Source organism: Lissotriton helveticus, chromosome 5_1 (genome assembly GCF_964261635.1).
Source record: "Lissotriton helveticus chromosome 5_1, aLisHel1.1, whole genome shotgun sequence".
Classification (NCBI taxonomy): Eukaryota; Metazoa; Chordata; class Amphibia; order Caudata; family Salamandridae; genus Lissotriton; species Lissotriton helveticus.
The window spans coordinates 8,114,597-8,128,609 of record NC_136065.1 but is presented as its reverse complement, the minus strand read 5'-3'; the positions used below and the strand labels follow the sequence as shown (position 1 = coordinate 8,128,609).

The 14,013-nt window shown below is 47.1% G+C and overlaps 1 long non-coding RNA gene across 1 annotated transcript; it reads right to left on the bottom strand.

Annotated features, from left to right (window-relative positions):
- Nucleotides 1-2,330: 2,330 nt before the first annotated feature.
- LOC144754056 (uncharacterized) lies at nt 2,331-5,009 on the bottom strand. The gene is made up of 2 exons (XR_013594641.1): nt 4,606-5,009; nt 2,331-2,973 (listed from the first exon to the last, which is right to left on the bottom strand). It is a non-coding gene; the product is annotated as an uncharacterized LOC144754056 (long non-coding RNA).
- Between the last annotated feature and the right edge of the window lie 9,004 nt (nt 5,010-14,013).

The following is a 14,013-nucleotide window of genomic DNA, read 5'->3' as shown; positions in this document are numbered from 1 at the left end:
GATCGTGCTTTTTACAAAAAAGCAGAGAGATTTAATATGGCCATCAACTCAATATCTCTTGAATTCTGGCTCGCATTTCCAACTTGCACTCTGCTAAGATGGTCCTTTCGCTGTTTTGGAGGTGGTTGGAACAGCAGCGGAGTATTTTATTTCTTCAGAAAAGAATCATCATGTTGTGCAGTTCTACTGTGGGAGGGGGAATGTGAGGATTCTGGTGAGACATGCACGGTATAAAGGGTGTGCACACAATTGTAAGTGGTACAAGAGCAAACTGGCAGTGGCACACATGAGCACAACACAGTCCAGGGACATGATGTGTGAGGATAATGTGGAGGTGATGCCTGAGGCAGAGTTAAATCTTTACGTAAGAGGAAGCCCTCCAGATTACAATGATGTTCTTAACACTTTAGTTCAGTTGCAGTTCTAAGTTGAGAAGGGCAATAACAGTATATGAATGCCTGAAACAGAGCTAACCTTCACCTGGGAACACTGCATGTTTGTTAACGTGGAGCCTGCTGATCATCAGATGGTTTCACTTGGACTTTTTATCCTGTCACCATTTTGAGGTTAGTTATATCCCTATTTTGACAATTAGCACAGTTCTCTTCCATTTGGGATGGAACTCCGAGAGTGCATTGATGCATCTCAGAGGGTGCATCGGTGCTTCCCTGTAGCTGTATTACTCTCACCTGCACGTATAATTAACTCCTTCCTTGAAGGGTTGACTTTGGGATAGCATTTGTACCACAATCCTGTATTCCTGGTGATGTGAACCCCCTGCCAGAGCCAGACTCCACCTCCTGACATCGGGCAATTTATTTCCCTCCTTTCTGTTCACCTTTCTTTGCCTAATCTGCCCAAAAGCATTATTCTGACCCTTAAGAGTAGAGTCGTCGGTAGGCGGTGGGATTTCATCTGATCCGTGGTTGAATTCCACCAACAGTACAAACAGTTTGGGAAACTGGGCAACCAAGGGTTCAAGTGTCAAAAGAAATAAAAGAAGCGATAAAGAGCAGCCCTGAAGAGAACCTCTCTGAAGTTAGAAATAAGAAGAAATCACTGAGGTTTTAGGATCACAATATAGTAAAGAAATCATTTACAAAAACGTTGATCCCTACTCATGCCTTCTAATGATAAAATCCCTTCCAAGATTTCTTTGAATCTAAATTGAGAGCAGCAAAAGGAGGTTTAAGCAACAAAGCTTTACCTATGACACTTAAGAATACTCAGATATTGTACGAAAGTCTGCCCTCCGCAATCAGCCAGCTCAATTTTAATAGTATTCGCTAAGAGAGATGCACGTTTCATTGCCAGTATCTTGGCAAACATTTTACTATCAGCATTGATAACTGAGGGTAATCATTCTCGCAAAGAGTAGTGTAAGGAGCAGATTTGGGGATTAAGCCAAAGTCAAAATGTTTGGGTCCAAGGACTTTAGAAAAATGTGCTTTACACTGTCTGGAAAACCATCTTGACCAGGGGCTTTTCTACATTTCAAAGATGCACTGGCCAAGATTATTTTCTCTGAAGTAATGCCGTCATCTGACCAAGTCAAGTCAACACTGGGATAATTGAGTGAATCCTATATTTCAAGGGTAAAACAAAATGTATACTTTAATTTCTGAATACTATTAGCCCACTTTTAGATGTTTTCCTCAGCCCTTTAACTTTCTTTAAAATTGATAACATCTCTACAGAAAGATTTGTAAGTGCCCCAAATATATGTGAGTGAAGAAACCAAGGATCAATCCAACGCCCATAAATTCTGAGAAAAACAGCTGCAATTAAATAAAAAAAACCTGAGTGTCATACAAAAGGGAATTGTTAAACCTCCATCTGTTGACACCTGTCTTAAGAGCCAAAATATCAGAAAAAACTGGAGAGTGATCTTAAGTAAGGATTGAATCTTAAATATTTTTGTTAAGATTGATGTAATAGTTATTGTAAATATTTCTAATGGGGTCTTCTTCAAGAGATGTCATAGGGAGGACTGAGAGTGGAGCTGAGGCGACTTGACCAAGCTCCCAACATCTGCTGAGCAACAAGAGAGTCTGGACAAGTGACCTACCCACAGGAAGCTTCAGTCTGTGACCTGACGCTGGCTCCATGGGGGTCCACTCCCATGGAACTGAACACTTTGTGACCTTCCAACGACCCTCAACGCCTCACTGTCTGTGGTAATACCCACAGACCTCTTACCGGGTCTGTGCATCACTTCCTGCCCCGCGATAATCACTGAAAAAAGATAATGCATCTATGGCAGGTCCTCCCAGGGAATGTAACGATGTTTGATAAACATGGAGAGAAATAATTGCAGATAACAAAATAAAGAGTTATTGTATTAGTTATATTTACTTAGCTCAAATACACTCACAGGCTGAATAATAGAGACTCCAGACCCCACTAAAGGCCTTATAGAGAATAGCTGGAGCTGAGATACAGATCAACAAGTTAACAGATCACAAGCTTCGTTTAAAGCAATTTTATTGTACATTCCCCATTAATTTACTGCTTATAATCGAGCAAAAAAGATACATAAAACTAATTATCTCATCACACAATGATAAGCAACTGACAGACCCGTTCATTATGACACTTCCCTTCCCTGTAGCAATGTTATCTGATCCATGGGCTAAGATCTGTAACAACCAAAGAATTCTCTCATATTTTAATACCATCTACTCTTCACACAGATGCATGGTCCCACCCCAAACAACTCTGTATACGGATGCATGGTCCCACCCCTAACAACTCTGTATACGGATGCATGGTCTCAACCCTATCCACTTATCTTATTGATGCACGCTCCCAACATGGACAGTCCCAGCAGCATCAACTCTCCCTACAGATGTACAGCTCTAACACTATCCAATCTGTATACGGTGCACGGTCCCAACACCCTCTCCTCAAAATAGATATACAACTCCAACACTGTCCACTCTGCACACAGATGTGTGGTTCTGACACTATACACTGCACACAGATGTACAACTCCAACACTGTCCACTCTGCACACAGACTTATGGGTCTGACGCTCTCCACTGCACACAGATGTACAACTCCAACACTGTCCGCTCTGCACACAGACGTATGGGTCTGAAGCACTCCACTGCACACAGATGTACAACTCCAACACTGTCCACTCTGCACACAGATTTGTGGTTCTGACACTATACACTGCACAAAGATGTACAACTCCAACACTATCCACTCTGCACACAGACGTATGGGTCTGACGCTCTCCACGGCACACAGATGTACAACTCCAACACTGTCCACTCTGCACACAGACGTATGGGTCTGACACTATACACTGCACACAGATGTACAACTCCAACACTGTCCACTCTGCAGACAGATGTGTGGTTCTGACACTATACACTGCACACAGATGTACAACTCCAACACTGTCCACTCTGCAGACAGATGTGTGGTTCTGACACTATACACTGCACACAGATGTACAACTCCAACACTATCCACTCTGCACACAGACGTATGGGTCTGACGCTCTCCACTGCACACAGATGTACAACTCCAACACTGTCCACTCTGCACACAGACTTATGGGTCTGACGCTCTCCACTGCACACAGATGTACAACTCCAACACTGTCCACTCTGCACACAGATGTGTGGTTCTGACACTATACACTGCATACAGATGTACAACTCCAACACTATCCACTCTGCACACAGACGTATGGGTCTGACGCTCTCCACGGCACACAGATGTACAACTCCAACACTGTCCACTCTGCACACAGACTTATGGGTCTGACGCTTTCCACTGCACACAGATGTACAACTCCAACACTGTCCACTCTGCACACAGACGTATGGGTCTGACGCTCTCCACTGCACACAGATGTACAACTCCAACACTGTCCACTCTGCACACAGACTTATGGGTCTGCGCTTTCCACTGCACACAGATGTACAACTCCAACACTGTCCACTCTGCACACAGATGTGTGGTTCTGACACTATACACTGCACACAGATGTACAACTCCAACACTGTCCACTCTGCACACAGATGTGTGGTTCTGACACTATACACTGCACACAGATGTACAACTCCAACACTGTCCACTCTGCAGACAGACGTATGGGTCTGACACTATACACTGCACACAGATGTACAACTCCAACACTGTCCACTCTGCACACAGATGTGTGGTTCTGACACTATACACTGCACACAGATGTACAACTCCAACACTGTCCACTCTGCAGACAGATGTGTGGTTCTGACACTATACACTGCACACAGATGTACAACTCCAACACTGTCCACTCTGCACACAGACTTATGGGTCTGACGCTCTCCACTGCACACAGATGTACAACTCCAACACTGTCCACTCTGCACACAGACTTATGGGTCTGACGCTCTCCACTGCACACAGATGTACAACTCCAACACTGTCCACTCTGCACGCAGATGTATGGGTCTGACGCTCTCCACTGCTCACAGATGTACAACTCCAACACTGTCCACTCTGCACACAGATGTATGGGTCCGACGCTCTCCACTGCACACAGATGTACAACTCCAACACTGTCCACTCTGCAGACAGATGTGTGGTTCTGACGCTCTCCACTTTGCATAAAGATGTATTCCTCCGGCACCATCAAACCATGGAAATGGATCCATGGATCCAAGACTATCCAAACTACATACAGATGTATAGCGCTGACATTATATACCATGTAGACGGTTGCAAATACACGAGTGACTGTCCTCCATGTTTAGACGGGATCTGTACATTGAGTGCAAAAAAACATACAGAGCACCTGGCACAAATGTTTTAAGGATCCTTGTGTTTTTGCACCCATTTGTACCAGTTATGGTTAAATAACCCCTAAAGCAAGCACTTGGGGTAAACTGCACCAGTACCAAGAGACCCTTCTAATTCTGGGGCATCATGAATACTGTGGGCCGGATTCACAAAGGAGAACTTACACTGTTTATTGCTATTCATCTTGTTTTGTGCAGTGTTCTCCGGGAAACATCCTTTACAACGCAACTTTTACCACGCAGTTCCTTTACGACGCAACTTTTACAACGCAAACCATTACAACGCATTGCGCTGGGGGCCGCTCTAGGATAGGGAATAGGTTTAATTTACTATCCAACACCTTCCCTACTATCCACGGGGACTAGAGTTGGAATAGTAAATTAAACTATTCACTAGCCAACGCCCCAAAGCACTATGCGTTGTAAAGGCAAGCGTTGTAAAGGCATGAGTGGTAAAAGCATGCGTTGTAATGTCATACATCTGTGTTCTCCACCAGGACTGTGGAATCTCCACAGTCGTAAACTTACTATTAACTCAGCTTTTGTGAATAGCAACAAAATAGTAAACTCACACAAAAGTGTAAGTTTACCTATGTGAATCAGGCCCTGTCAGTCATTCACTCATCAGATAATCCACCACCCGAGGCATAATTATTTTATCCTTTGACACATTTTACAGCTTCCACAAAGTCATTCTGGACCCCAAAGACAGTGTCCTGTGACCCCTAAAACGCTGTCTATGGCTGGTTTACTGAGGACACCTGTATTCAAATAGCTGGTAAGACTGGGAGAGAAGCCTTACAACAAGGGAGTCATCACTCACAGTTCACCTCTCTGTAAACACCTCCAGTCTCAGTACTCAAAGACCTCCGCAAGGTACAGGAATCCGATGCACACAAGGGTGAAGGGCATTGTGGGATATACATGGAAAGCTGATGCTTCTTGGAAGTGATCTACAGAACTTGGTTATAAAAATTAAATTCTTGACACGATAAAAATGATGCAAGTCCTTATAATACTCTTTTATATTTCCAATCTTCCCATCAACATCCCTAATTCAGATTTTAAAACAATTTATTCCATACTGTCAAAATTTCTGTGGAATAATAAGAAACCTCGTATGTCTTTACTTAAACTTAAGAGACCAAAACGATTAGGAGGTGTCAACTTTCCAGATTTTCAAACATATCATAACGCCTTCTCTCTTCAACAAACTTCTCTTTTACTTCAAGAAGTCAATGAAGACTCGATATCACCATTGTGGAATGTTATTGAGAAGCAATTTCTTCATCCTTTCTCTTTTCGAGAATTTCTATCTTTTTCTCATCGACCTTCATCTCTTTCTCTTCATATTTGTAAACAATTCTTGTAAAATTCTTCAACCCTTATTTATTGATCACCTCTCTCCTAGAAATCGTTTCATGCAATCCTCGTTGTGGTATAATTAACTTCTTAAAGTTAACCATAGGGTAATCTTTTGGAAAGACTGGCACGCTAGAGGACTTCCTTAGGTCCATCAACTTTTTCAAAATGGCACATGTATCTCTTTTTCAGTCACTCAAGTACGTTTTTCCCTGCCCAGTTCGTATCTATCTACGAGCACATCTCTATTTACGCTGCTCCAGTCAACATACAATAATTTATCATCCAATTCTCTTTCCTCCCACTATTCTTCCACTCTGGTCTCTTTCTCCATCTTTATCCCAAGTTTATAAACATTTATCCTATTCTCCAAGTATTCATGATAAGACCAAAACAGAAATTTTATGGGAGGCAGATCTCAAACTATCCCTAATGGTTCCTACTTGGAAGAAGATTTGGACTAAGATTAGGCAGTCCTCTTGGGCGGCTAACACCACTCTAACCCTATTTTATATTTATAATAGATTTTTACTAACTCCTATGTCTTTGCATAAAGTTAACTCTACTCTCTCTCCGTCTTGTTGGTCCTATAAAAAATCCCATGCTGATTTACATCATATGTTATTCACTTGTCCTTTTGTTCACAACTTTTGGTTACGGGTCTGGAATGAATATGCTACTTACCAGTATGCATCTGTTCTTGGCATGTAGGGCTGCTGACATTCATATCTATAGCATAGATCGCTGCCTAGTGTTGGGTCCGGATGATTGCACATTGTTGTCCTGGAAGAGTCTTCGAAGTATCACGAGATAGGTGGCTCCTCCCCTGGACTACAGTGCGCATGGGCATCGACTCCATCCCCAGATTGTTTTTAGCCATTGTGGCGAAGATGGAGTGTAACAGTGTGAGCGATGACCATGCTAAGAGTAAGTGTAAATTCTGCAGCCGCTACAGGCGCCGGGGAGGAGGGTGGGCGATATGAATGTCAGCAGCCCTACATGCCAAGAACAGATGCATACTGGCAAGTAGCATATTCAGTTCGAGGCATGTGGGCTGCTGAATTCATATCTATAGCATAGAATATATAGCAGTCCCTCCATTATCGGCGGCCACCTGTGCCAGCTGCAGACGTTTGAAAAAGTGTTGTTAGAACAGCCTGCCCTACAGCTGCCTGCTGCTTGGAGTGCACATCTACACAGTAGTGTTTCGTAAATGTGTGTGGGGTAGACCATGTGGCTGCTCTACAAATGTCTTCCAAAGGGATATTACCAAGGAAACGTAATAAACAAAAGGGGGGAGGGAGAGGAGAAGTGGATTCTGTCTCCCCTAGAAATATGCATAAACAAAAGGAATCCACTAACATGGGCTCGGTGATCCCTACAGTAGTGGGGAGCAACCAGTGTTGTTTAAATACCCCTCACACACCAAAAGGCCCCTTGGTGTCATGCTTCATCATCGGGGTCTTCGCAAACCTCTACGGAATGCGGCGTGCTGCGACTCACGACTACGTAGGAGCACTTACAAGTGAACTATGTGTTGGTGTGTGTGAGGGTGATATTATGTGAGTGGTGAGGTGAACAAGAAAATTAAAGAGCGTCAACGAGCAAGAGAGGGACCTAGTCATAAATATATCGCCATGGCCTCTAACTAACATGCAGAAACAAGTACTCAATAAAGGTCTAGGATATATCCCCACTAACAAACCGGATATATTCCGCCTACACAAAGAGGTTCAGGACTTTGTCAGAACTATCAAGCTGACGGCTTTCTTTTATAACCAGGAACCCATAGCTGAGACATCTGATACAGGCCTAAAACCTAAGTCATCCTTCATACCACAGGATCATCAACTCCCTGTTGAAGTCTTAGCCTTCGAAAAGGCTGTGATGCTGGAATTAGGCAGAATGGATACCGACCAGAGAGTATTCCAAAACATGAGCAGACAAGAAAGCGAAGCAATAAGGGAACTTTCTCAAAACAAACAGATAGTGATAAAACCTGCGGACAAGGATGGGGCAGTGGTTATTCAAACAACCACGGCATATGACCAGGAATGCAGAAGACTCCTCTCAGACAGGAGGAACTATCAGGTTCTGGCTGAGGACCCCACAGAGTCCATACGCATCCAAATAGGGGCCATGACTGAAGAAGCCCTGGCCCATGATTGGCTTTCAAAGAAGGAGGCCCAGTTTCTGACACAAAAAACCCTCGAAAACCTTATTTCTACACTATACCCAAGGTTCACAAGAACCTACAGAATCCACCTGGCCGCCCCATCGTTTCCGGCATTTCTTTGGTCCTATCGATGTAGTATATCAAAGCTTGTTTGACGTCCAGAGTGTGGAGCATTCTTTCGGCTACTGTCTCTGGGTTTTGAAAGAACACAGGCAGTTCAATAGTCTGATTGACATGGAATTGTGAAACCACCTTAGGAAGAAATGTAGGGTTAGTGCGCAGCACCACCCTGTTCGAGTGAATTTGTATGAATGGCTCTTGCACGGTGAGCGCCTGGAGCTCACTAACACGTCGCAGAGACGTAATGGCTATTAGGAAAGCCACTTTCCATGTTAAGAACTGAACCTCGCATGAATGCAAAGGCTCAAAAGGTGGGCCCATCAGCCTGGTGAGGACCACATTAAGGTTCCATACAGGAGCTGGCGGGGTCCTGGGAGGAATGACCCGTTTCAGTCCCTCTAGAAAAGCTTTAATGGCAGGCACTCTGAAAACCGAGAGGTGCTGCCTGTTTTGGAGATAAGCCGCTATGGCGGATAAGTGTATCCGAATGGAAGCATATGCTAGATTGCATTTGTAAAGATGTAACAGATAACAAATGATGTCGTGAGTAGATGCATCCAGCGGGTTGATGTCAAGTTCATCACAGTAGACGACAAACCGCTTCCATTTTGCTGCATAGCAAGCTCTGGTGGTGGGCTTCCTCGCCTCCCGTATGATATCCATGCAGTCGGGAGGCAAGTTAAGGTAGCCAAATTCTAAGACTTCAGGAGCCAGATCGCCAGGTTGAGCTGTTGCGGATCTGGGTGCTGAATGTCGCCATGGCTCTGCGTCAAAAGTCTGGGTGTGAGGTGCAGCCTTTGATGCGGTACCACAGAGAGTTCTAGAAACGTGGTGTACCATGGTTGGCGTGCCCACGTTGGAGCAACCAGGATGAGCGTCATCGAGTGATGCTTTAGCTTTCGTGCCACCAGCGGTATTAGAGGTGCTGGGGGAAAAGCGTACGCAAATCTGCCTGACCAGTTCATTCATATCGCATTGCCTTGCAACTGTGGGTGAGGGAACCTGGCGGCAAAGCTTCGGCATTTTGCGTTTTCCCTTGTGGCAAACAGGTCTATCTCTGGATGACCCCACTGCTGGAAGTACGGGCGGAGTACTGATGGATGTATCTCCCACTCGTGCATTTGGTGGCTGTACCTGCTGAGCAGATCCGCCATCTGATTGTCCTTGCCCGGGAGGTGTTCCGCCATGAGGAAGATGTTCCTCTGAATGGCCCACTTCCACATGCTCTGAGCCAGATGAGAATGTAGTACATCGCCGTCATGTTGTCCGTCCGGATCAACACGACTTTGTTGCATAGATGTACCTTGAATGCCTTCATTGCCATGAAGATTGCCATCAGTTCTAGGTAGTTGATGTGCATCTTCTGTTGCTGTGTCGTCCATAGTCCCTGCACTGTGTAGTGGAGTACATGAGCTCCCCATCCCTGGAGAGATGCATCCGTTGTCAGGATAATCTGTGGCACAGGCTCCTGGAACGGTCGGCCCTTGCAAACGTTGTGTGGAGTCCACCAATGCAGAGAGCTGTATGCCCGACCGGTTACCAACACTAGGTCTTTTAACTGTCAGTGAGCCTGATTCCACTGACGCGCCAAGCACTCCTGAAGCGGACGCATATGGAGTCTCGCGTGCGGGACTATGAAGATGCAGGAGGCCATCATGCCTATCAACTGCATGAACACTCTTGCTGGAAGCGAGTGTTGCGGTCTGAACTTCTGGATTAGCGACTGAATGCTGTTGATCCTCACAGTATTGGGCTGAGCCGTGGCTGCCACAGTATCTATAGTCGCGCCCAGATACTGCCGCACATGGGCTGGCTGAAGGTGCGACTTTGGGTAATTGAGTGAGAATCCCAGATCGTGAAGAAGATGAATGGTGTGGGACATGTTGGCAGCGCACTGCTGGGCCGACTTCGCTTGGACAAGCCAGTCGTCCAGATAAGGGTATAGGTGAAGGTTCTGCCTCCTGAGGTGCGCAGCCACTGTCGCTAGGCATTTTGTGAAGACCCTGGGCGCTGTTGTCACCCAGAAAGGGAGGACCTTGAATTGATAATGCTGATTCTGAATGGTGAATCTGAGGTATTTTCTGTGTGACGGATGCAGTGGAATGTGAAAATATGCATCCTTGAGATCCAAGGTTGCGAGGAAGTCTCCCTGATTGAGCAACGGAAGAACCTGCTGCAGCGTTAGCATGTGAAAGTGTTCCGATAGAATGTACTGGTTCAGGGGTCTGAGGTCCAGTATGGGTCTGAGGGACCCGTCCTTTTTTGGGATTAAGAAGTACAGGGAGTACACCCCCGTGCCTTCTTCCTCCACCGGCACAAGCACGATTGCCCCTTTTTGCAGCATGACAAGTACTTCCTGCTGCAATAAGTGCAAATGCTCTGTGGACATAGGACGGTGTTTTGGTGGCATGTTGGGTGGAGTGGATGTTAACTCCAGACAATAGCCGTACTGGATAAGTTGTGTGACCCACCTGTCTGTGGTGATGGATTTCCAGACTGGCAGGAACTGCTGGAGTCTCCCCCCAACAGGTGTTGTATGGTCGGGGGGCAGTGACAAGGTGTCACTGTTTGTTGGTGGCGGAGGAGCGGGAGTTGTTGTTTCCACGACCTCTGCCCTTGGTGCTGTTGCCGCGATAGCCTCCTCTACCCTGCTTGTTGTAAGAGGATTGCGCCCCACCTTTAGTGTACCGTGTTTGCTGGGACATCTGGCCTCTGGAAACACCTCTATTACTTGAGCGACGAAAAGTGCTGCCCCTGAACTGCTGGGACTGGAGAGCCCCCATGGACTTCGCAGTCTCGGTGTCTTTCTTTATTTTTTCCAGGGTGGTATCTACCTCAGGGCCAAATAATCGATCAGGGTTCACAGGCTGATTGAGGATGGTGGTCTGTATCTCCGGTTTGAACCCGGAGATCCTGAGCCAGGCCTGACGTCTCAACATCACACTTGTGTTAATGGCTCTGGCCGCGGTGTCCGCCACGTCCAGTGCACATTTAATAGAAGCGTTTGAAATGAGCTTCCCTTCCTGAACGAGCACCTCTGCTGCCTCTTTATACTGATCTGGCAAGTGTTGCAACAGGGTCTCTAGTGTATCATAGTGTGCCCTGTCGTATCTGGCCAAGAGCGCCTGAGTGTTTGAAATACGCCAGATATTGGCCGCTTGGGCCGCCACCCTCTTCCCTGATGCTTCTAGCACTTTAGATTCCTTGTCAGGGGGAGGAGCATCACCCGTTGTTTGTGAATTCGCCCTCTACCGGGCATTAGAAACAACCATAGAGTCCAATGGCAACTGGCCCTTGATGTAGGTAGGGTCGCCAGGTGCCGGCCTATACTTCTTTTCAATCCTAGGGTTTATAACCCTGGCACGTGTGGGTTCTTTAAAAATGTCAGCAGCATGTTTCAGAACCCCTTTTAGCATAGGGAGTGTTTTGACAGTTTTTCAGAGGTGGAAAAGGTATCAAATAGAAAGTCCACTTCAATAGGGTCAGCATGTAGCTGGACGTCGTGTTTTTTAGCCGCCCTCTCAATTAGAGCATTAAATGCTGCCGAATCCTCAGTAGGAGAGGTCTTGACATTGTACACCTGAGTGTCCGGGGCAGTGTGTTGATCCCCTGGGTCCCCTGCATCTGCCCATGAGTCCTGGTTATCCTCCGGATCAGTATCGGCAGGGAAGTTGTACTCCTCCTCATGCCCTTCACCAGTGTCCCCGTCTGAATAAGTGGGTGAGGGTGGTGCAATGGTTTGAGTCCGAGGATTGATTGGCTCAACCAGAACCGGGGAATCCGTAGAAGGCTTTTTGCGCTTCAAAGGAATAGTGTAGGACTCCATAGGCTGTGCCGGTGTGATCTTTCTCTTATAGAGGGTAAGTTTCCCGGTGTCGGCGTCGATAAAATGTTCCGACTGCTCCTCCATCAGGGGTTGTCGATGCTTCGAGCTCACCAGCGGCTGGGAAGGCTTCGACCCTGTAGACACCTTTATGGGCGCTTCGTCGACCGATTTGGGTGCAAACGCCTTTGGCGCCACCTTCGGCGGCAGCGTGAACAAGAGTGGCGACGAGGACTTTGGCATTTTGGCAGCTTGCTTCGGGGTGGAAGTATCCTTCGGATCGACCGCGGAAGCCTTGTTCTTGATGCGTTGCAACGAGTCCGACACATGCTTCGTGAAGGATGCGGACGGTTTTGTCGACCCGACAGACGTTCTCGGTCCACCAGCATGTGCCGACTCGAGCGCCGATGTCTTGGCTTTCTCCGGCCGATGTGCAGGATCAGCCCCTTTCGGTGCGCCGTGTCCTTTTTCTGTGATGACGACCTTCGGCGCCGACGGTTTCGGGTCGGCGGCCTTGACAATGGTTTTTGTTGCCCCAGTCTTCGGCTCGACGCCCTTGATGGACTTTGGCTCGACGCCTTGGGTGGACTTCGGCTCGACACCCTTGTGCGACTTCACGTGGTCAACACCCTTCTTCGGCTTCGGCTGCCCCGACATGTCGGAAGACGAGGAGGCGACCGGAGCGACAGACGTCTTCTGTTTCGATGGCGTCTCTATCACTTTCGTTTTCGTCGACACCGAAGCCATCACTTTCGGTTTCGGTTTGACCAACGGCGGCTCCGTATAAGTGTTCTTAGCCGGGCCCGTAGGCGAGGCCGTGGATTCAGGTGGAAGATCTTGGGTAAGGCCATGTGGCGATCCCTCGACCTGAGCCTTAGTGATCGTACGAACGGGGCATAGCTCTTCTCTTGAGCTATCTTCCATGGCCCCATAGGCCTCATTGTCGTCTCCTACCTCGTCGACGACTTCTTCTGTGTCGAGCACTTCGACGTTTGCGTCGTAGTCATAGTCTATCTCCACCGCTGGAGTCGAAATCGGGCCTTGATCTTCTTGCTCGTCTGCTTCTTCCCCCTCGAAAATGTCCACCGGTGCCGGGGCCGACTGCTGGGCCTCCTGGCGCGCCACGCGCCGAAGTCGAATCGTCTTCTTGGAGCGACAACGGGAACAAGCCATACATTTGGCTTCATCGTGATCCGGCGACAGGCACTTGTTGCACACCGGGTGAACGTCGATGTGGGGATACTTTGAGTTGCACACGGGACATCTCTTGAACGGGCTCCGTTCCATGATGTGGCGTCGAAAGTCTGGTTGCGTTAACTGGGCCTCGAGCACCGAAGAGCCACGCGACTCCTCTGGATATCCGACTCGGAAACCGAGCCAGAACAGAGCTGGGCACCGAACGCAAGACAATACCGACGCTAAAGAAAAGGCCTTCGGGCCTTAAGGAAAGTTTATATCGATTCCGAACTGGAGATATCGAAAATGCATCGGAACCCAATGGCGGAAAAAAACAATCTGGGGATGGAGTCGATGCACATGCGCACTGTAGTCCAGGGGAGGAGCCACCTATCTCGTGATACTTCGAAGACTCTTCCAGGACAACAATGTGCAATCATCCGGACCCAACACTAGGCGGCGATCTATGCTATAGATATGAATTCAGCAGCCCACATGCCTCGAACTCAAATTAACAATATTTTTCGTACACAGATACCCTTCACTTTTGTTAA